This window comes from Humulus lupulus, chromosome 2 (genome assembly GCF_963169125.1).
Source record: "Humulus lupulus chromosome 2, drHumLupu1.1, whole genome shotgun sequence".
NCBI lineage: Eukaryota > Viridiplantae > Streptophyta > Magnoliopsida > Rosales > Cannabaceae > Humulus > Humulus lupulus.
Window position 1 is genome coordinate 44,047,232 of NC_084794.1, and position 26,372 is coordinate 44,073,603.

The 26,372-nt window shown below is 36.7% G+C and overlaps 1 long non-coding RNA gene across 1 annotated transcript; it reads right to left on the minus strand.

The window, feature by feature from the left end:
• Positions 1-24,242: 24,242 nt before the first annotated feature.
• Positions 24,243-25,525, minus strand: LOC133817730 (uncharacterized). The gene is made up of 2 exons (XR_009885688.1): positions 25,059-25,525; positions 24,243-24,967 (listed from the first exon to the last, which is right to left on the minus strand). It is a non-coding gene; the product is annotated as an uncharacterized LOC133817730 (long non-coding RNA).
• Positions 25,526-26,372: the final 847 nt, after the last annotated feature.

Consider the following 26,372-nt stretch of genomic DNA (forward strand, 5'->3'; position numbering starts at 1 on the left):
TAGCCTATTTACCTGCTCTTAGCTGTTATACATCAGCTTTTTCTGGTGAAACATATAAATCTAAAATGTCAAACTCATTTCTAGATTAATGTGTTTCCTCCACAGTTACGAAATCTAATTCTGATATCAATCTTGAAGATTTAATATCATATCATCCATTGGGATTTTAGGTCTCTAACTAAATGCACATACATATAATCTCCATTATATTTAAGATACTCAAAACTATGTCCTTATAATTTTTCAATGACTCAATCCATAAAGGATTGATAATTGCTGACTATTCACACCGTTTAACAAATGTCAATTCGAAAATATAACATTCGATACATTAAACAGTCTATCACTGAGTTTTAGGAATATTGTCTCATGTACTCTTTTCTAGTAAAAGAATAAATGAACATTTATTATTTAGAGAATACATCCTCCTTATCGGGAAGGCAAAAAGCATTTCTTGGATTTTGTAAACTAAAGTATTTTAAGCTTCTTATCAATATAAGTTTCTTGAGACAGGGCCTAAGGATTGTTCTTTCAATCTCTACAGAATTGAATGTACAGAACATTATTGGCTTTTCTAAATCCAATATTTAGAAATGTTCAGCTAACTATTTCTTTTCTATTGATGACTTCTCTACATCATTCCTCATGATTAGAACGTTTGTCAATATCAAGAATAAGAATCATAACAGAATCTTTTTCTGGTCGAGATCTTCAAATGATTTTATCATGTCAGCCATTCTAGTAAAGACTACTTAGACATCCATTTAAATTAATCTCATAATCCATGCATAAAGCAGTGGATAAGAGCCTGTAAACAGATTCAAGTTTGGTTGCAGTAAAAGATATTTATTCAAGCAATAAATTCTTCTTTCTGTTAATAGCCTTTGACTATTAACCTAAGTTAGAAAATATGTACTTTCCTCTGTTCTCCTCTTCATCTTGAATATCCTATTTTAAATTGAAGTTCAATGAACTTTAGTTGGATGTTCAAGAATCCAGATGTCATAAAATTCTAAATTCCATTTCTTGATTCATGGTGTTTCAACCATTATTTTCTGTAAATCTTTTCATTTCATATACTAGTATGTGAATGAAGTATAGTTAGATTGTACTACACACAATTTAACTATCTTTACATTTGTAAATGGAGTATCTACTAAGTAATGCTCCTACTACAAAAATGTTTTACAGAATTTGTGATATTCTTTTGTTTTATCATTGTTATTTATCAGTAACTCGCTTACTTGACTTGCAGTCATTATTTCTAGTATAGACTTAACTAGAAAATATAGTGATTATAATAATCATGCTTTATTAAAGTAGCATTTAAAGAGATACAAACTCTTTTGTAATCTTTTATGATTATTAAATTGTTTTACTAAATGACTTTATGGAAAAATTTCAATTTTTCATTCACATAACCACTTGTGAATCTCAACTTCTAAGTCTTCGATGTTGTACAATCAAACATGTACAGAGTATAACAAGTGTTAAAATTATAGAAATAATAAAGACGATAATGACTACTCATTAACTATTTAATCTTATCTAATATCATTATATTCCATTTTCAAAATACTAATTTTGCTTAGCATTCTAGTTGTATGTGAGTTGGGTTTGAATTCCAAGTTCACATGCAAACTACTTGAATTCTAAATTCAAGTTTGGACTTCCTTTTGATCAGATCAAACAAGTCTCTAAGTGACTTTACTTTGAATGTTGCATGAAAAATTTCTAGAAATTTTCTTTGCATTTGATCATAGTTTAAACATATCTAAAATAAATATCAATCAATATTGACTCTCCATTTATTATTTCTTTTAACTTTGAACATTAAAAGGTTCAACATACATCTCTATGTATTAGTTGAATGATTATGTGATTTTTGATCATTTATTAGAGAAAGGTCTTTTGGTTAACTTTAATTAACATACTATATAAGCAGGGAGAGAACCATTGAATGGTTGAAATAAAAGACGGTCTTTTATTTATTTTATGTGTCTAATTAATTACAAACCAAACAAAAATAATTCACATATATGTTTCACTTAATTGGGGCTGGAATAAAATGTCTTATTGAATCTATGATTTTCACAATAATGAATAATTCATAATTATCATTTATACTCATTTATGAAGTAGGTGGAACAAATATATTTCAAAAAAATAACAACTGAATTTATTATTCAAAAGAAATACTAAACTTGTTCATTCATCAAATAAAAGAATCTAAAAAACATAGTTTCTAGAAAAAGAACTTATTAATTTCTTTCATAATGAAAATCAACTATTTCAAAATGAAAAAAATTTAAATTGTTTTAAACTAAACAAAATAAATTTGTAAACTAATCTTTTCTTTATTCAATTGTCTTCATCATTTCTTCTTCGCTTTGGTTTCAATAAAACTACTCTTTTTCTCAAAAGATTTCTGCATCCCTGAAAACAAGAACATATGAAAAATATTATTAGTGGCATAATTTTGAATCAAACATTCAAGAAATGTTAAAGAAGATTTTTTGAGTAAATCGAATTTATCCTGTATTTCAAAAATTAAGTATGTGTTATAGCATCATCCTTTATCATGGCCCACATCTCGCATGCAATTTCAATAACCATATATATTTCTCTAATGTTGCCATGCATGGTCGATAACATGCATTGACGTGCCAGGTGATTCGATCTCATCCATTCACCATATTTTTCATGTTCATCAAAGCTAGATGAAAAACTTAGATCCTCTGGTGGTAGATCATAGATCGCTCCATACAAGTTTTGTGTTTGAAGACAATGTGAATCACATCGTACCAACTTCTCATGTGATTAAGATTAAATGGAATCATTTCCAAGAGTTTGTCAATGAGGTAGGTTTGATTTCCCAAGTTTTCAAGTACTAGATCAGGATTAAGAGGATTAATTATTATTGCTGGAAATAAATAAATTAAATATAATGAATTAAATATATAATAAATATAAGATTTTATATGGAAAAGTAAATATGATGCATGAATGCAATATATAAAAACACATAAAAAAAAATACTAATCCACGATAAGCTAATTTGAAAAGTTAATGGACCACCTTAGGGTAGGTCAGACTAACTCCAAATTAATTTTGAGACAAATCTCAATTTCATTAGTGAAAATTGAAAAACGCCTTTTTCTCTTTTGACTTATGAACCACCGCTAGTTTGGTCAAGATGTACTAGTCTTGCTGGAAAGCCTAGATACACCTTTGGAGTGTAACCCATTATTTTCAATTAATGACTTAACTCAAGAGTGTGCCTCAGGGTCAGTCAAACTTGAAATACATTACTAATTATATTCTCATAAGAGAAGCCAGCCTTGAGATAAAATAAACATATTCGGAAGTCTTTCCTTAGGGAGGCCGCAAATGGAGGGGACACGAGACCCTTCCTATGCCTCTCGGTGTTCAACCAATAATGGAGACCATGAGACTTATTGTCATAACTCCCTCTCCCACTCACTATTTTGGAAAAGTGTGTTTTTCACAAAATCAATATTTTTAAATTTAGTTGTAAAAATAAATTTAGTTATTTTTACCAAATGATATTCTATTAATGACTAATCCAATTAAGCAAAATAATTAAAATTGTGCCTTTAATTCTAATTCTAATTTTGCTTTAATTAAGAGAATATTGTTTTTATTTTAATAAAATATTTTCATTAAAACAATAAATTAAACATCTTTAATTTTGATTTACCATCTTAACTAATTAAGACTAAATTTATTATTATATGAATTATCACATATAAACATATAACAAATAATATAGGTCGTTCCTAATAGCATGTTTCTACACGAATGTAATGCATGCTAGTTGCATACTATGCAGATATATAAATGGCATGTTATAATGCATGAAAAAAATATTAAACATTTTAATCACATGCAAACATTTATAGTAAATAAATAAAATAAAAGCAGGTATGGTAACTTTTGGGTATTTCTAGAAAAAATTACAACACTTGCAAAAATATATTTGAAAAAATGTAACTTAGACTAACTAAGGCTTGATGAAGAGTACTTTGTTCTTCAACCTTGAGATGTAGTCTTTTAAGACAATGACACTCTTTTTCCATATCCATTTTGAATTATACAACTTTTTAATTATTTTAAACAAACCTTTAAAATAATTAAACTTTGGGTTTTAACACCCAAAAATTTCTAAGGCCCAATTTCAATTTGGGTGATTTAATTCAAAAGATAAAATTAAACAATTTAATTTTAATAAATTAAAATTCAAGATAATTTTAATTTTGGATATTTTAATTAAAACAATTCTAATTATGGAAGATAAAAATGAAAACATTTTTAATTTTGGTAAATAATCACCATTATTTCAATTAAAGAAATTACCAAATTAAAACAATTTTAATTCAATTTCTGATTTTTAATAAAATAAATAATTAAAAAATATGTTTATGGTAACAACACATTAGGCGTTGTACCAAGGGGCGGTGGTCCGACATGGGAGTGGGCGGCCCGCAGTTGAGGTGCGCAGGAGGCGCGGTGGGCGGGCACTGGGAGGCATGCGCGTGGGACGCGGCAGGGGCGCAGGGAGGTGACGGGGCGCACAGGCGCAACTGCTGGGTGCAGGGGCGAGACTGCCTGGGCGTGTGGCTGGAGCGCAGGCATCAGCTTGGGCTCGGGGCTCGGGCACAACCCTTACACATATCATCATGAAAACAAACATCCACTCATTCAAACATATATCACATATAATATAAAAATGCATATAACCCCACACAACAATTAATAATATGTATAGATTAATGACCTGCTCTGGTACCAATTGTTGGAAGACCAATCAGAACACACAGTGAAAACTTGCGCGTGGTGGGCCCGTTGTTTTTTTTTTTAATTTTACTATGAAACAATAGAACAACAACATAAAAATTTTCAATAATCATATAAACAATTTATATGACCAAGAAAATAATCCAGAAACATTATCATACAATACTATTAATCATGCAAAAAATATATATAAATATACAATATATTTATATATAATATATAAAGACAAAAAAAATCAAGAACATAAAATTTTACCACTTGAAGCCTATCAAGTGTCATTGAGTCTTTTCGTATTTTTATCGATCTTCCTATCCAAAGCTTTGAGCACTCAAACCACGATCTTCTGGAGTGTTCGTTACACCTCAAGATGTGTGTCGACACATAGAGAACATGAGTTTGTATTTTAGGAATCACAAGTATTTCTCAACACATGAGAACTTGGATTATAGTCTGAGAATGACTAGCATAAAGAAGAAGAAATAGAGAGAGTTTTTATCTAACAAAAACATATGAGAACTATTCTGAATTGTATTTTGTTGTATCTGATGTATTTTTCTTGTGTGTTTTCTATTATTCTTCTATATCATATATATGGAGATTTATATTACCTTATTTTTCATAATAATAATAATAATAATAATAATAATAATAATGTTGATGATGATCAAAGGATTAGATTTTAGGTAAAAGTCTAACTTACCATATTTGAAAAAAACTATTTTCAAATTATTAAATAATTAAATAAAAATAAATAAAAACTACACAGATACAATATCTGTATAGTGGTATCGCATGGCACAGTCCTTGGACTGTGTCAGGCGTGTACTGTTATTTCCAATTAAGAGATTTTGCATTTTTTTTATTTAATTATTTAACTAAATCAATCTCCCACAAAGTAAGATATTTATCTTCTTAAGGAAAAGATGACAACCATATTTCAAAATTTAAATTCTAAATTCAAATTGATGATCATCATTATCATCATCTTTTAAAATTCAATAAATCAAAAACTATTTTTGACTTACCAATTTTATTTTCTCCCACTCAAATAAAATAATTAATTTCAAAAATTAATTAATTAATTTATATATATGAAATTCAAAATTTTATATATTTAAATTAATAAATATATTTTCAAAATTTAATAATGAATTCTAAATTAATTATTCAACCTCAATTATTATATAATTGTATACTTGACCTGAAGAATAAAATTCTTCTCAAATTCCCAAATTAAAATTATACCATTGTATCAACTGTTACCTTGATACAGTGTTGGTAGAGTCACTCAAGGGACCTATGGACCTATAATATCAAGCTCCAATAAATATTACATTATTAATCAAAGATCTTTGATTAATTAATCACATTTATTAATCTCATGATTACGCCACTAAAAATATGAGAATGAACTCTTGATAATTATAGACATATATTTACTGAGTACTTTATTAAGAATAAAGTGTCAATTGATACAATCATTACATACAGGGTTAATCCTCTATTAATGGTTCATAATTAAAAGAGAATAAAATTACCGTTTTACCCTTTTAGCTATATCTTGTTCCTAGAGTACCATTGACTTTACTAGTGAATGTTGTGTCACAACAAGTTTGTGACGTGAGCGCTCATAACCTTTTCAGTTCCAAAAGTCAACCCAATAGGGAACCATTATTCAATCTATAAGAGAGTATAGATTTAGTATCTGTTAAACTATTTCCCCAGCCATATACATCATTGAGTTCCCAAAATGTAGTGCACCAAATTTTTTTTTTTTAGATTAATTAAATTTTTGTGATTTATTTTATTTAAATGTTAAGTGTGATGAATTGTTTTATTTAAGTGTTGTTATTTTATTTGGTTGATTATTTGTTTTATTAGATTGTTTATTATTTTATTTAATTGTTAGAATTGTTTGGTTAATTTATTTAATAAGTGAATAATTGAGTAACATGTTTATTTTACTATTAGTGTTACATTTTAAATAAGTGTGACAATTGAGGTAATTATGTGAGCTATGGTTGAGTGCACTAAGGTGCATGGAAGATAGTGATGCACTCTAGTGTTTTAGTGTGTGCTAGTACATGGTGATAAGATGCACATGTGTGGATTTTATACACATTTTATAATTGGCTTTTATTTGATATTTTTGTGTAGTTTTATTTAATTGATAGGAAAATAAATATAATGGAAGGAAAAGGGCATGTAGGTGGCGTGAAGGATATTAGGGGATTTGTTTGATTTTTTTTTTTCATTTTTCTTTTGAGAGAATGAGATTTAATTGGATGAGGATAGACCATTTGGGAAACTATCATTTGACTCCTATCCTTTATAATAAAAGAAAAATAAAAAGGAATTAAGAGAAAATAAGAAGAGAATAGGAAAGTTACCTTTTTCTTTTATTGAGTCATTATGGGAAAATTAGGATAAAGAGGGAATGGGAAAAATGGAAGAGCATTATGCTCTTGGGCTGCCGAATTATAGAGAGAAGAGAGAGAGAGAGAGGGCGTGACCTAGAGAGAGAAGGAGGAGAAGAAAGAAAGGAACAAGAAGAAGAAAAAAGGGTTCAAGCTAGGGTAAGGTTTTTGGTTATTTTTCCTTATGATTAATCTAGTATTATTATTGGGTTGTTTCTAACCTTGTTCATCTTCTTCTTCATCTTGATCATTCAAAATATACAACCCCTAGGGTTTGAGCAAGGAGGATTATTGGACTCTTGGTTGGATTTGATTCTTGATTTTCTATCAAGAAGAGGTATTGAAATCCTTTCTAAATTTTGTGATGGTTTTGATGAATAGATTATTAGAGGGATTATGGTTAAAGGGGATTCATGTTTTGGGTAGAAAAAAAATGGGTACTTTGTGTTCTTGTTATCTTGTTGATGATGAGTTGTTTGATCTTGCATGAAGGGTATTATGGTTTAGTGTATAAAAGGGTTTTGGTGTTGATCTTTCTATGTATAATGATTAGTGATAATTTATGAATGCATATAGGGAGATTTCGGCCTAGGCATACCTAAGGATGTTCTTGATATTTTTGTGTGATGTTGTATGATTTTCAATATATTAGATCCATGTTTTAGGACCTATGTAATATGGGTAAGATGATAATTGGCAATCTTGATATTTGGATCCATGAAATTTTGATAGGATGCATGTTATATTGTGAATGAATAAATTATGAGATGCATGAAAATAATGATAGAAACATGTTACGTTAATATAAAGGCATATGCGATTATGGTGTGTATGATAAGATGTATGTTATTGCCATTGTTATTGTTTTTGTTGGATTTCATGTGTAGATTCAATGGAATAGAAAAAAATGGGATTTTACAAGATTTCATGTGAATATGTTAGTAATATTAGAATCATGTATATAATAAGAGTATGATGAGATTTTGGAAATGTATGATTTTATGTGAAATTTTTGGGATAAAAGATGAGTTTCATGAGGAATTAAGCTTGCTGATTTTTTGTAAATAATTGGGTAAAAGTTGATAAAAAGATGATTTGCATGCATAAGTAATGTTCTTGATGTTATGTTAATTTTATGAAATTAAAAAGGGGATTTTAAGTCTCATTAAAATGATATTTTACTCAATTAATTACCTACAGAATTTTTATTGATTTTTGAGAAAATATGAGCTTTTAAATTGAATATGGTGATTTTTAATGATAAAAATAGTTGCTGGAATTTTTGTAAGAAAATATGAAGTAAATTTTTTTTTTTTGGTCAAGAAGAAATAGCTTCATTGAACAAACAAGCAATTACAACACAAGAGCAAAACTACCCAACAACCAACAGAAAACAAACCAGAAACACCCTCAAATTACATACAGGAAAGCTTCCTTAAAAATAGCTTGACATGAGGGAGGGACTTTCTACTATTAACAGTAACTAATCTGATTTGAACTAAGGATATAATGTCTTTGGCTATACAGTTTGCTGAAAGAGAATAACCATCATAGATGCATCTGTTTCAATTCCTCCAAATTTGGTAAACCACAGCTGCAAGGATCATGTTAAGAACCATGTTCATACTGTCATTGTGACCAATACTGAGTCTCAAGATCCAGTCTGAGAAACTGGTAGACCAAGCATGAAAACCAATCCAAGAGAAAATACAGGTCAAGACTTTCCTGGACAGGCAGCAATCAAAAAATAAATGGCCATGACTTTCCCTTTGTTCTTCACAAACCGGGCAGAGAGTGCTCTCAATAGGAATATTACACCTGGTTAAGTTGTCTCTAGTTAGGAGAAAAGAATTGACCACCATCCATAATAAAAACCTGTGTTTAGGGAGAGAAGTGCGACACCAAACAACTTTTTTATAGACAGCGAGTTGCTGGTTTAGGGTGCTGTTGTACAGTTTAGATGGTCTGAAACTCCCAGAACAGCCAGCAGCCAAAATCTCATGCTCACTGAATCTCTTCCTGAGGTAGCAGAGTTTACGCCAATACCAGCTAGAGTCTTGCTTCAATCCATAGTCCCAAAAGTTAGCCCATTTTAGATACACATGTTGGACCCATTTAACCCACAAAGAGTCTTGCTTAGTTGCAACTGCCCACACATACTTAGCCCGCAAAGCTCTATTCCAGCTAGCTCCATCCCTAAGACCAAGCCCACCATAAGCCTTAGGCATGCAAACTTGATGCCAAGATGCCAAGTGAAGCTTGCTTCGAGTTTCAGAGGCTCCCCACAGAAATTGTCTACATAATTTCTCAACCTCTTTGACTATGCTTTAAGGCAGAATGAACACTGACATCCAAAAATTCCTCAAACCGAATAAAACAGATTGAATCAACAGTAATCGGCCAGCATAAGAAAGGTGTTTACTAGACCAAGAAAAAAGCTTAGTTCTCATCTTTTGAATTATAACTTCACAGTCTACGTGCTTCCACTTGGTAGGCCTCAAAGGCACTCCAAGATAGTGAAGAGGGAAAGACCCTGCTGGAAGCTGAAGCAGCTGCTGAATCTCACTCTTCACCTCTGTCGACACCCCTCCAAGATAAATCTGGGACTTCTTGGTGTTAATAGATAGACCAGAATCCTCACTAAATTTTCTAAGAGATTTCTTAAGAACATTAACAGCCATACAAGAGCCCTTGCAAAACAGAATCACATCATCGGCAAAACACAAATTAATGAGTTTCAAGCTCTTACACATAGGATGAAACCGAAAAGAAGGAGATCTGGCATCCAATTGCAAACACCTAGTCATGTATTCCATGATGAGAACAAAGAGAAGAGGGGACATCGGATCCCCTTGACGCATACCTTTTTTCCCCTTGAAACTACTTTGCACCCGGCCATTTATCAATAAGGAATAAGAAGTATTCCTAATGCAATTCATTACCCAGCCTATAAACTTCATAGGAAAACAGTAGGCCTTCAAGAGGTTTTCCAAAAACTGCCAATCCACCGTGTCATAAGCCTTTCTAAGATCAATTTTCATCGCACAACGAGGAGAGGTGAGAGCTCTACCATAATTCTTAATCAAGTCCTGCAGAATCATGATATTATGCGCAATACATCTACCACGAACAAACGCACCTTGGTTAGATTGAATGAGAGAGGGAAGCACCACTGCTAGCCGAGAACAAAGCAACTTAGCCATGACCTTATACAAGGTCGAACAACACGTGATAGGTCTATAATCAGAGGCTCTAGCTGGATTAACCACTTTAGGGATCAAGGATAAAGTTGTTTCATGAAGCTCTTTTGGGAACTGACCAGAAGAAAAACCATGTTGAATTGCTGAGCAAATATCTTGGCCAATATCCTTCCACATAGCCTTAAAGAAGCCAGAGCCATACCCATCCGGACCAGGAGATTTAGTACTAGGGATATTAAACAAAGCAGCTCTAATTTCCTTAACAGTAAAGGGATTAAGGAGGTAAAGTTGCTGATCCACTGAAAGTTTAGAACCAGTAGCTATACTGTTTTGATTAACAATCCCTGTAGCTGAGCTTGAACTACCAAGGTGATTTTGGAAATGCTTAACAAAATGGTCTACCACCTCCTTGCCATTATCTACCAGCAAGCCTTGTTCATTAATAACAGACACAATGGAATTATCTGCTTTCCTCTTTTTAAGGAAAGAATGAAAAAAAGATGAATTAACATCACCTTTCCTTATCCAATTAATTTTACTTCTCTGGACAAGAAAGCTATGATAAATATGCTCTTGATAGTGGTAATCAGAAGCTCTGTCCTTAAGCACTTCTTGCAACTGAAGATTATGAGGGTTCTCTTGAGCTTTTAATTGAGCCGTTTGAAGAGCCTCAAGAGCTGATTGGTAACAGGTGCCAATATCTCCAAATCTGTCCCTATTGAGCTTCTTAAGTTGGTGTTTCAGCCGAATTAACCTTATAAAAATAGCCTTTAAACCAGTAGCAAGAACAGGAACTCTCCAACTTTCCATAACCAGGTGATTGAAATCAGGGTGATTAACCCAGAAATTGAAAAATCTGAACAACTTTGTTCCCATCAATTTCAAGGGGAAATTCGAAATTAAGCAAGAACAGTGATCAGACACCACCTCCCATTGAAACACAGCCATGCATTGAGGAAACTTATCCAGCCATTCCTCATTAATAAAGGCATGATCAATTTTAGAATAAATTCTAGCTAAGCCTGCCTGGTTGTTTGTCCACGTGAAAAAAGAGCCTATGCTCTTGATAGCCTCAGTTTTAGCATTATTCTTCCAATCAATAGAATCAGCCAGCTCGGAACTAGAGATAACACTGCCTCCTGACCTATCACCTCCTGAAAAGGGAGCGTTAAAGTCCCCAAGAACCAACCACGCTTTGACTGAACCCGAAATACGAGTTAAATCCTGCCAAAGACTCCTTCTATTTTCCACTGAATTGAATCCATACACAAAAGAAACAAAGAAAACCTCCTGATGACCAACCCAATTAACTTGACAATGAACCAACTGAGGAGTGTCTTCCAAAATATTCAAACGCGCTATCCCTTTCTGCCAAAGAATTAACAATCTACCCTCAGTTACTGGACTAGAATAAAACTCCCAGTTAGGGAATTTATGCTACATAAATTCACCAAGTTTTTTCCCATGTAATTTAGTCTCCAAAAGACCACTAATACCAATATTATTCTTCTTAAAAACTTCTTGAACAGAACCCTGTTTATTCACCTTATTCAGCCCCCTAACATTCCAACTTAAGATAGAGTAGTTATCCATTAGAAGAGATTCCCTCAGGATACCCAACCATACCTCCCTGTTCCTGCTCCTGCAAAATGACATACTGGTTTTTCTGACGATGAACCGCCACAGCCATAGAAGAACTCCCAGCACCTTGGCCCTGTCTCTGAGAGCTAACTCGCTTTGGAGTTAACCACTTCACATCCCTGTGTTGCTTCAGCCCCGGATCAGTCTCCACCGAAAGAGAAGGATCACCCTTACCTTTATCTAAGGCTTCCATCTGTTTAGACCCCCCAATTGCCTCCTCAGTTATCACCTCCTTAGGTCCCTCTGATAACTCTTGTTTGTCAAGAGAATTCTCGACCTTAGAGTGAGCTTTCTCCACCCAAACTGCCTTATGTTCTTTTCGACAATCAGCCATTGTATGCCCAAAACCCGAGCAGCTCTTACACTTTGTAGGAAGCCACTCATACTCTATTCCTTGCTCAACCACCTGACCATGTTCATTGATGAATTGAAAACTATGGGGAGGATTATCTGTAATTTCCATCTCTACCAACACCCTCGCAAACTGAACCCGAGACCGATCCTTAGTAAATTTATCAACTAAAAGAGGTTTACCAATCGTACTAACCAAAGCACTAATACATTTACTCCCCCAATATTGCAAACCCAGATCATGAAGATGAATCCACAACGGAACTGAGCGAATCAAACGGATCGCACTAAGGTCTGCTATCCATGGCCTCACAATGACAGGTTTCCTATCAAATTGAAGAACTCCATTCTCAAGTACATGGTCTCTTGTTGCTTCATCATTAAATTTCACCAAGGTAAGCCCTAGAGTCATCCTGGAAATTTGGACAATCCCAAGATGACCCCAAACCCTCTTGATGAAGCCTTCAAACACTGCCATTGGAGGATTAGCTCCAAGGACCATACAAACCACTGCAGAGCTCCAGTTCGCTGACTAAATCCGCACCTCTTCGACATCCACTTGAGCCAATTTCTGCCCATTCTTATAGAGAGGTTCAGTGAATTCTAACTTCGGCTCAGAGAATGAAATTGTGTTCGAACGGAATTGCTGCCATCGACGCTGAGAATCAGACTGGAACGACTCTTCCGTTACTCTGTCTTCTTCTTCACTCTTATCCGCCCAGGAGACATGACTCATCCCAGCACCCAAACCATCGTCCTCCACTACAGCAGGCTTGGAATTCTTACCATGTTGATCTGTCAAATCCTCCTGTACAAACCCAGGACTTAGCACTTCCTTGCCCCGCTCATGATCGATCGAACCATCTTGTACATTCCCAGCCCTAGGCGCTTCCTTACCCTGCTCGAGATCAGCGACCGCACCTCCCTCAGAGCCGAGCCCAACCTCCTGTTGCACAAACTCAAGCCGATCATTAGTGAGAATCTCAGGCTTACGAATCGGCTTCTTCCGCTTCGCCATGGAAGGGAGCAACCCGATCCTTCAGCTGTGACTTTTTTGTCTATTTTTTTTACGAATCGGCTTATGAAGTGAATTTCACTAAAATGAATTTGATGAGTTTTTGGAATAAATTATTTTCCTAAGTTATGGTAATATTGAAAAATGGTATTTTTAATGGTATGAATGCATATTTTGACAAGTTATGATTTTTCCTTTATTTTGATTGAGAAAAATAGTTAGATTCTATTTATTTGTGATTTTTGATAAAATAAATGGTGGCTGAAAGTTTGTTTTAAAAAGGTTAAAACTTGTTATTTAATTGTCACATATGGATTTTGTCACATAAAACTAAGTCTTAAATAATTTAAATAAAAATATATTTTCCACACTTAAAAATATATTTTTCACATCATTTATGTATCACAATGATAAAATTTATTTTTCTAAAGAAACATATTAAAAATAGGCATTTTAATTAAATCCAAGCTTTTTGGTTAATTCTTTGTAATTTGAGATTAATGAATGAAATTTGTCACATATTTTATTTTTAAGCTAAAATAAAATAATTTTATAAAATAAATAATGTTTTGAGAAATTTAATCAACTTAGAAATTTTAAGAAAAATAAAGCATGTAATATGTCTATTGATTTTAAAACAATAAAAGTAAGAAATGTAGAATTATCGTTTTTGAAAAACGTCTTTATTACTCAATGTTCCCGTGTATGCATGTTACATGCAAATCCACTTTTACGTCCAAAATTATGTTTATTATTCAACTATGTGGTTTTTATAAAACGATCATGCTAGTAAAATGGGTAAACGAGCATTATTCTTTTATGGCAATAATTGCATGTTTTGTGTAACTGTTATTACGTGTGCATGACCCATGCACACATGAGTTGTATGGAAGGGCAAAATAGTAGTTTTATGAACCTAAGAAATGTTATTTTGATTATGATATAGGCTCGTTGAAAGATTGTGAAAATTCTTAGCTTGGACCTGAGGTAAGGAAGTTAGATAGATTCTATGATTTTATGCTATGAATGGTAAGATTGTTGTATGAATGAATTGTTATGAATTATGAATGTCATAACGTGATGATATGTTGAATGTGATATGTGTATGGATGTTAGATACATCAAACCAGTTACGATGTCAGATACATCGAACGAGTTACTAAGGACATTGAGACGTAACTCCTAGGACGGACGCGCCGAGGTTATTCAAGGACCAGTGATCTCCTGTTTACCTCATAGGGTGACATGGACAACTAGCGATCCATGCTCATCATGTATGATGTATGTTTGTGATATGATGATATGTCACTATTATGTTATGACATGATGATATGTTACGATTATGTTATGATATGATGATATGTTACGATTATGATATGATATACCATGATGTTTTAGATGAACGTTAGTGTTTGTATTTATTGTATTCTTACTTGCTTATTTGTTTGTACTTCCTTACTGGGCTTTTAGCTCACCCCTTACTTTCCTTCCAGGTAGCAAATAGGATTTCTTTATGGCGCGCGTGGTGACGTGAGGAGTTCTTTCATCATGGGGTGTATGGCGTGGGGTAATCCTATGGACGGAAAAACGATCAACGTAGAACGCCATTTAAATTATGTTTTGTTTTTAAGAGACTTTCCTAAATTATCAGTGGGACTCAGTTATTTAATTTTTGGTTTTCTTTGAACTTTGCATAAAAACCTGTGTTTTATTTTAAAAGTTGTGGCGCCAACTTGCATGGTTTTAAACAAGTCCCCCTGAGACTTTGATAATGAATGTTATTCTTTTATAAACTATGTTATGTGAATGTTTTGTAAGTATTAGTCTAGGGCGTTCTTTACACAAAACAACTGTTCTTAGCCTGATCATTCTGACAAACCTTAAATCATGAATCAAAGGATCAAATGACATATATAGGAGTTCATAGTAACCTCAAGATTAAGATCATCGTGTATATGATCATCATTTGATGTGTTTGATTAATACTATGAAACAATGTTTAAACAATTATTAACAAATCACATCTGGTCCAGTTCTACATACTCTTAGCATGCAAAGTACCTCCACTAAAGTGTCCTACTACACTAGTAACCCGGATCTAGGTCACATGTATTCATAATACTAGTGAAACGTACTAGCAGTAATTAATCTAAAGATTCCATAACTTTCTTTTACTGTGAACTATTTAAGTTTATTATCTTAATCTTGATCCTCCCATACCAATATGAGATTAAGACCACATAGATAAACCTTGGAATTTTCCGATATTCACTTAATATTATCATATAATATCGGACATAGTATATATATAATAATTCAATTCAATTCAATTATTTATTTCATTTAAAATATTTGTCAACTACAATTGCTTTATGGGCACTATTCCCAACAGCCCCAACCTAGCACGGTCGCGCTAGGTCGCCAAAAACCCAAAATTACCTAGAAATCATAGTGTTCTTCCCCAAATCGTAAGTTGCGACTTCCCATGCATAACCATACCAAAAAATTGACCCAAGCAAGTATTTCCAACATACTTTTGACCACAAAGCACTTCACACAACTTAAACAAAATCTAACCAACATCAAAATACCGCAAAAATACACCAAAACCTAACCAACAAACAAATTCAATATATGAGCTTTGAACTTCAAATTCCAAAAATCGCAAGCATATACATGAATTCATAAGCAAACTCAGACATTAAAGTAATTATGAATTCATTCCTAAGCTCAGTCTAACACCAAAACAGCCTAGCATCCACATTTTCTCACAATTGGACACTAATCCTCATTCCGACCAAAAACATAAAGAACACTTACGTAAGTTAGATAAACATCACCTCAACTGTACAATTTCGAATTCCCTAAGAAAAAAAATGGATTAATCAGTTACAATCTTCACTTCCCAAAGCCATTGATTCTCCTTCCAATCCTCCAAATTCAAGAATTCCCTCAAGTCCTAAGTATTGCCTTCAAAACCACTTCAAGAAAGAAATTAAGACAAATGGAGAGAGAGAAAATGTGAGTGGCAGCTACCCTTCCTTAGTCAATTTTCACTAATCACATGGTCAAAAGACCATTATACCCTTCCCCTATAGTTTCTCTTCAAAGCACCCCCAAGGGCAAAATGGTCATTTAACATAATTTCCCACTAAATCTCAAATTATACTCCTAATCTCCAAATTAATCAACCAATCGCCACATACAATTTATTTCCCTTCAAACACTTTCATTTATCCATAATTCATGAAATGTGTAAAATTAACAAAATACCCCTTGGCTCACCCCGAGCCGAGTATTTATCCCCGTTGTGACTTTTCCGCTAAATTTCTCGAAAGGATCGATTCTTGCAGAATATTATGAATATATCCATATAATAATGTGGCTCAAGCACATAACATATAAAATTACAGTTATACCCTCTGTTTACCCAAAAAAAAAGATTTACTTGCTGACGTGGCTAGATTAGTACGCACGTGGGATGCGCGTGACTATTTAGGTGGCTACATTCTGGTCGACCATTGATCAGAGGAGAATTCATACGACAGAGGATATGTTTCATAGGAGACCAGGGCTAATCGTAGATATTTTCTAAATATATTTGATCTTGCATTTACGTAAAAATTGTAATTTTCATTATTATTCAGATATGCTTGTATTAAAGATGGACAAGGCCCATCGGCCCATAGAAAGATCCTTGAGCCTATAAATAAGACTCAAAAGGCTCATGTGAGGGATCTTTGGACTAAGAAAGAAAATTAGTGTTTTTGCACAAGTATTTATATCTATTTTTAGAACTTGTGAGACTCAATAAACCCTCGTTTATCGATCACAAGTTCTCATCACACATTAATAAGAACACTAAGTGGATGTAGGTCATTACCGTCATTTGGGGCTGAACCACTATAGATCCTTGTATCATTTCTTTTCTTGAGTTGAGTTGACCTTATTTCAATCATTTTTATTGACTCCGTGTCGTTGACCAAATCAAGGGTCAACATTTTGGTGCTTTCATTGAGAGTTGAACTCAAGACCTTCAGATGATCAAATGGCGAAAACAACTAGGAAATCTGGGAAAACCTCTAGGAATGTGCCAAATCAGAATCCTCCACAATGTGTAGTTGAGGATGAGCCACAGGTAAAATTGGAAGAGGAGGAGATGGATTATGAGACTTTGCGGACGACTTTGATTGTGTTTCAAGAGGAATTAGCTAATTTGAGAGCTAATCAAGAAAATGTGGCTGAAACAATGGTGCTGCAGCAAAGGGAGATTGACCAGTAGCGCCAAGAAATGAATGAGCGACAAGCTAACATGGACCGCCGACAAAGGGATGCCACTGTAGCCTTGGAAGCAGCCATTCAATTGGCACGAGGATGGCCCGCGCCTGCTTACCAACTGGATCAACCACCCAGGACTCACCCTCAAGCAAATCCACATTCAGAGCATCCCCAATATCACCATAATCCACCGCAACCAAGGGATCCTCAAAGGCTAGAACAACCCCCCGCTGCTCAACAGGAGAGGTCGGTCTAGGATCCTGAGCAACAACCACCCTATCACGCTGGTCGAGATAATGCCCAACAGTAGAGGCAAAATAGGGCCGAGCAGCATCCTAGGAGCCCTAGACACCAGACAGTTGGGGAACAAAATCCTCCTAGTAGAGGACCACGTCCCTCGGGAAGTAGAAGACAGATGGAGTCGGGCTTGCGGTCAAAGATCCCCCACGACATAGCAATGTCAGGGGACCTACCGACCAATGCAGACCTCCCCCTGTCTATCAGGACGTACCAACAGGGAGATAAGGAAATAGTGTGAATAGCAGGTCACACCGTCATAGGTCACAATTTAGAGATGGTCATGATTATAACGAAGCAGACTTTGGCAGGAGGAATGTTGGTCGACGACAGGGGGAGAGAAGTGAAGGACAGAACCCTCCACCAATGGAGAATCAACCAATAAGCCAGTATGTTGGGGGGAAACCTAAACAACCCAATGTCTTTGACCGATTAGGGGTAAGCGAGCAAAGGCATAGGGAAGAAGATCTGAGAAATATACTTAATGATCGAAGGGAAAGGCACGACGAGTACTTCCCCCCAGCACTGGTTGCTCCAGCAGTACCGGATGTTGTACAGGCCTAGATAGATGCCGTAAATCATGTCGTCCTGGTTGGGAATAGGTCATCCCATATAGAATTTGATCGGAGAAAGGGCACGTCGTTCGTGCATAGAATTGTTGTAGCAAAAACTCCAAGAAAATTTAAAATGCCGACTTTGCCCAACTTTACAGGATTGGAAGATCCTGTATCTCACGTTAATAAGTTTGAGATATATATGGACATCCAGAAAGTGTCAAATGATGCTCGGTGCAGAATTTTTCCTGCCACTTTATCTGAAACTGCTCAAGAGTGGTATTTCAAATTCCCTCCAGCCAATATAGTTTCTTGAGAGATGTTCGTAAATGAGTTATGGACAATTCTATGATGGTCGAATACATCCGACCGAGGCCAATCAGTTGGTCGAAATTCGTCAGAAAGTTGGAGAAACCCTAAAGGGGTACAACCAATGATTCATGCGAGCAGCTTCTGGGGCCAAGACAGTTGGGGACGAGGGAAAGATGATGGTTCTCACCACTGGAGTATGACGCCATTCACCCCTCTGGAGTAGTTTTTCAAAAGAATGGAGTCAAGAGTACACAAGAATTTCTAGATCGAGCAGACAAGTATATTAAACCTGAGGAGGCTTTCACTAATGAAGGAAAGTCTCCTACAGATGACCAGGGCCAGAAAGAGGACCCCACCAAAGCTGCCAATGGATCTGGGAAAACCAATGGCAACGGCAAAAATAATGGAATAATGGGGGGAAAAGGGCGAGCAACGAGCCGACAACATCTAATGGCAAGTGCCCAAAGCATAATAGGTACGAACCAAGGTTCACCAATTACACAGCTCTGGTCGATAGCTGAGCGGAAGTATACCAAGCCAGTCACACTACTGTTCCCTTTAGACAGCCAGCTCCTATTAGGAAAGATATATCCAAAAGGGATACTACCAAGTTCTGTCATATTCATAACGACTACGGCCATGACACCAGCGAGTGTAACCAGCTCAAGGACGAGATTGAGTTCCTTATCTGGCAAGGACATCTGAGGAGATATTTTCAAGCAGCTGGAGGTTCTTAGCAAGAGGCTCACGAAGGCAATGAGCAGGCACCCATACACCAACGCTCACCTCCTTTATAGCCAGCTTCGGTTGCAGGTACATTGTTGACCATCTGTGGGGGAACGCACATAACAGGTGACAGTGGAAAGGCAAGATAAAGATATGCCAGAACCCTGCATCATGATCAAGATACTGAAATGATGAACATCGAGGAGCAAACTCCCAAAAAAGCTCGAACAGAGGAAGAATCAATAACTTTCTCCGAGCTAGACACTCAGCATGTTCGATTTCCCCACTCAGATCCGCTAGTCGTGGATGTTCAGATCGCCATCATGATGGTAAAATGAGTGTTGGTGGATACAGGAAGCTCGGTCAACATTTTTTATAAATATTCACTAGAAAGAATGAAATTATCAGTGCAATATTTGGAGCCATGCAACCAAACCATTTATGGTTTTTCTGGCGAGGAGCTTGCACCAGTAGGGTCAATTAGACTCCCAGTCACAGCAGGGGCCGCACCTGTGAACATGACATTACTCGCTTCTTTTATAGTAATTGATTGTCCATCTGCGTATAATGCTGTGATTGGAAAGCCCATTCTCGTCGATCTGCAGGCCATGACCTCAATATGGCATTTGGCCATGAAGTTTCCAACCGATGTAGGAATTGGATGCGTGTTGGGAAACCAGCGAGAAGCACGGGAGTGTTATAATTCCTCAATCACAAAGGCAAAAAGAAGCGGATCGGGAGAAAGTGACGGAAAAAGGTTGCTAGTAATAAGTGAAACACAAGCCCAATCAGGTGAACAAGTCACAAAATAGGGTGTTGCCCAAAGTGAGGATAGAGATTTAGATCCACGCTTTAGGGATTTTGAAGAGGACGTTGGACCCGTGGAAGACCTCGAGGAGGTCCAATTAGAAGATACAGATCCGACCAGGGTTGTGAAAGTCGGTAAAAACTTAGAGATAACAACGAAACACAAACTGGTGGAGTTTTTGAAGAAGCACCAGGAAATCTTTGCTTGGTTGCATAATGATATGGTTGGGATAAACCCAACGGTGATCAGCCATGTCTTGAATATAGACAAAAAATTTCCACCTGTACAACAAAAAAGAAGATTGCTCGACAAAGACAGATCTAAGGCCCTAAAAGAAGAAGTCAAGAAGCTGAAGGAAAATGGGTTCATCAGGGAAACGTTTTATCCATCTTGGGTCTCTAATCTCATACTAGTTCCCAAGCCGAATGGCAAGTGGAGGACGTGCCCGGATTTCACAGACCTTAATAAAGCCTGCCCGAAGGATTGTTTCCCACTTCCAAGAATCGACCATCTGGTCGATGCTACATCAGGGCATGGAATTTTATCGTTCATGGATGCATACTCTAGATATAATCAAATCAGTATGCACCCACCTGATGAAGATCACAATAGCTTTCGAATAGATACGAGGCTTTACTACTATAAAATAATGCCATTCGGTTTGAAAAACGCTGGTGCCATTTACAAGCGACTAGTCAACCATATGTTCAAAGAGCTGATCGGCGTTAACATGGAAGTATATGTCGACGACATGTTGGCCAAGTCGAAAAAATACAATGTACACATCAAGGACCTGCAAGAGTGCTTCAACTTCTTAAACATATATCAGATGAAGTTGAACCCTCTTAAGTGTTCCTTCGGCATTGGATCAGGGAAATTTTTGGGATTCATAGTAAACTCACGAGGAATCGAAGCTAATCCCGAAAAAATTCAGGCACTGATCGAGATGCAGTCTCTTGTCAAGATTAAAGATGTTCAAAGACTAACTGGAAGAATTTCTGCCTTGAGTAGATTTATATCTAAGTCAACAGACAAGTGTGTTCCATTTTTTAATCTACTCAGGGGCAATAAGAAGTATGAATGGACAAAAGAGTGCGAGCATGCCTTTCAAGCGCTAAAATTCCACATGTCGCAACCACCAATTTTTTCCAATCCGGTCAAAAAAGAAACTTTGTTCATCTACTTGGCAATCACAAAGTATGCTGCTAGCACTATTTTGATCAGAGAAGAAGACAACATTCAGAAAGCAGTATATTATGTAAGCAAGAGGCTAGTGGGAGCAGAATGACGGTATTCGCCCATAGAAAAGTTGGCCTATTGCTTGATTTTGGCCTCTAGGAAGCTGCGACCCTACTCTCAAGCTCACCCCATCACGGTGCTCACCGACCAGCCATTACGGCAAGTCTTACAAAAACCAGAAGTCGCTGGTCGGTTATTAAAATGGGCAATCGAACTAGGGCAGTTCGAAATTTCTTATTCTCCAAGAGTGGTTGTGAAAGGACAAGCTCTAGCAGATTTCGTCACAGAATTCACCGGATTCCCTATCAGCGAACCGATAATAGAAACTAAAAGTCAAAATCAATCTCCTGCCTAGAAATTGTTTGTAGACGGCTCTTCCAACGAGCACAACGCAGGAGCAGGTTTGATCCTAATTACACCCGAGGGACATTGATTCTACTGTGCAATCAGATTTAACTTTACAGCATCCAACAATGAAGGCGAGTACGAAGCTCTACTCGCAGGATTAAGACTAGCTAAGGATATGGGTATAAAATCACTATAAATATATAGTGATTCCCAGTTAGTAGTTAATCAAATCATGGGAGAGTATCAAGCTAGGGGTCTCAGGATGGTTGCTTATTTGAACAAATCAAAGGACTTATTGGCACAGTTTGAAAGGTATACTCTCCAACAAGTGCCTCGTGATCAGAACGTGAATGCTGATGCCTTGGCCAAGCTGGCAAGTGCTAAGAGGCCGACGCCTTGAGCATAGTACCAGTTGAACATTTAATGTCACCAAGCATTCAAATGGAAGAATCCTCGCTAATGATCCAGGCGTCAGACACGTGGATGACACCCATGATCGAATATCTTGAACGGGGAGTGTTGCCGTCAAAAAGGAACAAAGCGAAGACGCTTCAAAGACAATCGACTCGATTTATTCTGGTCGATGGAATTTTGCATAGAAGAGGTTATTCAATGCCTTTTTTGCGGTGTGTTCCTAAGGAGAATGCCAGGGAACTGATGCAAGAGGTCCATGAAGGTTTCTGTGGAGATCCGATTGGGGGGCAGAGTTTGTCGAAAAAGATTCTAAGGCAAGGGTATTTCTGGCCTACCATGAATGAGGACTCTATGGACTTCGTTAAAAAATGTGACAAGTGCCAAAGGTTTTCCAAGATACCGCCAGCAGCCCCAAATGAGCTCAGACAGATGCAAAGCCCATGGCCATTCGCGGTATGGGGAATTGATCTGATCGGGTCTTTACCTCCAAGAAAAGGGAATGTCAAGTATGCAGTAGTTGCTGTTGACTACTTTACTAAGTGAGCTGGAGCTGAGCCACTTGCAACAATAACAACCAAGAAATTATTGGACTTTGTTGTCAAAAACATCATATGTCGCTATGGTTTTCCCAAGAAAATTGTCTCAGATAATGGCACACATTTTGACAGCGATTTTTTCACTGATTTCTGCGAAAGGCATGGAATTATAAAGAGTTTTTCATCGGTGGCTCATCCGCGGGAAAATGGACAAGTTGAAGCCATTAACAAAACTCTAAAGGACACACTGAAGAAAAGGCTCGAATAAGCAAAGTAGGCGTGGCCAGAACAATTACCAGAAGTACTCTGGTCGTATAGAACATCCCACAGAACAGCAACATGCAATACACCATTTTCCTTGGCTTATGGGTATGAGGCCATGTTGCCTATTGAGATAAATCCACCATCACATAGAAGGCTAACATACGACCAGAGCACTAATGATCAATTATTGATGGAGTCTTTGGACTTAGTCAATGAAAGGCGCGAGCAAGCTCAACTTCAGGTAGCAGCTTACTAGCAAAAGGTCACTTAATATTCTAATTCTAAGGTACGTGAAAGGAAGTTTAACGTGGGAGATTTGGTAATTAGAAGAGTTTTTCTCAACACTCGCGATCAAGCTGCTGGAGTACTCAGACCAAACTGGGAAGGGTCGTATCAGATTGAAGAGATCCTTCAACCAGGCACATATAAACTTGCTCGCTTAAATGGAGATCTCATTCCTCACTATTGGAATGGAGAACACCTATGCAAGTATTATCAATAAACAATTCTTTTTAAAGAATTGGCTTGTATTAACTTTATTTTTTACAATTTTATGAACAAGGGCTAGTCAGTTAAATGACTGGTCACTTATAAGTGTAAGATCAATTCTTGATCAATCATACAAACATGATTTTGTCCATTTTATTACGAGAAATAAAATGAATTGTGCGCAGCCAGTTATTCTTGCCAATTATTGTATTTATTACAAGTATTTGCTCATTACGTGTGTTGTTTTGCTATATCATCGTTAATTGTTTATAAGTACGTGAGCAGTAATGTTCGAACATGACTTGGTCATGGCAAGTGACCGAGAACCTTAAGCTCTTCGATGACTTGGGGGGCATATAAGATACTAAGTGAGCAAAGCATATCAACAGGTATATGTAAACACACGAGCAAAATAAGGGAAAATCTAGAGTATATCAACAGCGTACTGCGACACTTAGAGTATTTTTCAAAAAAATTAGTTACATTTTGCAAAATCTAGACAGTGTTATGCTAAGTTTTGTCATACGAATAGATGTTATAATAGAAATACAAATATTATAATATCATAATGAAATTTCTTTACTCCGCGGTCAATTGCTGCTCGGATGTAATTCAAATTAAAAGAAAAGCTGCATTATGCAGCAAAATTGTCTCAACATTACGAACCAATGTTTGCATATTTTAGTTACAAAGTTAAAAAAAATAATAAATTATTGTGCGGCTGGAGGAGGGTCTTGCTGAGGGTATTGGTCGACTATTGTCCCTGCATCTTCTTCGGCTCCATCGATGCCTATCGCCAAGGAAATTTCAGGAGATTCCTTCCAAGCGAGCAACGCACTTCCCCAGTTCGACTTGCCTCATCTGCTCGGGAAGGTAGTCAAAATTCGCTCTTGGGTTGTTCTTCCAGAACAGATAGAAGCAATTGAAAGTTGCTCCTTTGAACCTCTCCAGGTTTTGAGAATTGGTCTCCTTGAGCAGCTGGACCCGCTCCTCTAGCTCGGTAGCCTCCTTCATGTTGGCCGCCAGGTCCTCTTGGAGTTTGGTTGCTTCTTTGAATTTTTTCTTCGAAACCTCCTTAAACTTTTCGTTGGCAGCAACAACTTTGGCCAGCTCTTATTGGCTCCTCTTCAACTCCTCGGTTAGACTGGTGACTTTGTCTTCATCCGCCTTAACCTTCTCCTCGCACACCTTGGTATCCTCATCATGTTTGGCCTCGATCTCCTCAGCACGACGCTAACTATGGCTCATGGTCAGGATACCCTGCGAACAGAAAAAAAAAAAAAAAAGAGTGAAACGGTTAGAGGCAATTAGAGAAAATGTTGCTCAATAAAAAAAAAAAAAAAACACTTACATTAAGGACTTCAGAAAGCCCGCGGCTCATGACCTGGCTGTGCTTCAGTGGAGGAAGATGGACAAAGGCTTCCTGGCTGCGGCGGTGCCTGGACAGTCTTTGCAGCTTTTCGTGGGTAGCGTTAAAGACGTTGTTCAGCAAATCAGCGGCCAAGGATCTCCCTGCCTGCTCGGAGGAAAGGCCACTGCTCGGAGGAGGAGTTGTAGTTCTAGAAGGATTTGGAGCTGGAGGGTCTTCTAGTCGAGCTTTTTCTTGGAATGCTCACTACTGCTCTCCCCCGGATGCCTTTTACTCGGTCTTTTCTTGCTTGACGGAGCTTCGACCGAGGCATACATGTTGAAAGCATCTTCAGACGGCATGACTACAAAATAAAAACAAGCGATCAGACCAAATAGTTTAGGGACATAATGAAATAATGCAAAGAGAAATTATAAGTAGTATACCCGAGCTATTATTACTAGTCAATATATTATCTATAGAACTACAGCTACACTCACTATCTGCCTCGAAGAAGTCCGAATTAAAATTACTGGTCGCAAATTTAAAGTTGCCATCCCTATCGAATAAGTGACAGGGGATAGGCAAGTTATCTAAGAGTGAGAGGTCTATACCGTTCTCGTCAAAGGATTCAGATATAGGGCTGGTATATTCTGGTAGTTTTTATTTTCCCCTCCCATGGTGGGCAGGGGTAGCAGTGGCCCGAGGATCGCTAGACGGTTCTTGGATGGTCACTCCAGTTGCTCGTCGCCTCGGGGGTTGTGAGACATCTTGCTGCTGCTCAGGGATTTCCTGTCTGGTGCCCTCTCCAGTGGCACTCCCTGTGGTGGATTCCCTCACTTCTTGATGAGGTTCCGAAAGGCCGACCAGCCTTAAATTGCTTTCAGTAACCAGCTCCTTGATGCTCTTTTCTATGTTCGTCATGCTGGCCAGGGCTGCGGCCCTCATCTCCATCTCTGGAGTGGGGTCTGGTCAGTACCATGGACCTAGACGCAACGCCAAATTACTAAGGATAAGGAATAGAAAAAAGTACGACCAGAAAAGTACGACCAAAGATTGAAAAGTTTACCTCCTCGTGTAAAGGCCAAGTTGTCAGCAACCAGGTCTGTAGTGATGAAGTACTCCTAGAAGTATTTTCCTACGTTAGACTTATAGGTAACATCACTCAGGAATATGCGAGCAAATTCCTGGTGACGGAAGTGTAAAAACCCCGTATTGTTTTGGTTGGGGTTGGATTTAAGATCAAACAAATATTTGATCTCGTGTGGGGTAGGCACAAGCCATTTTTTGTGATTGTAAAGGATATAGAGTGTTGAT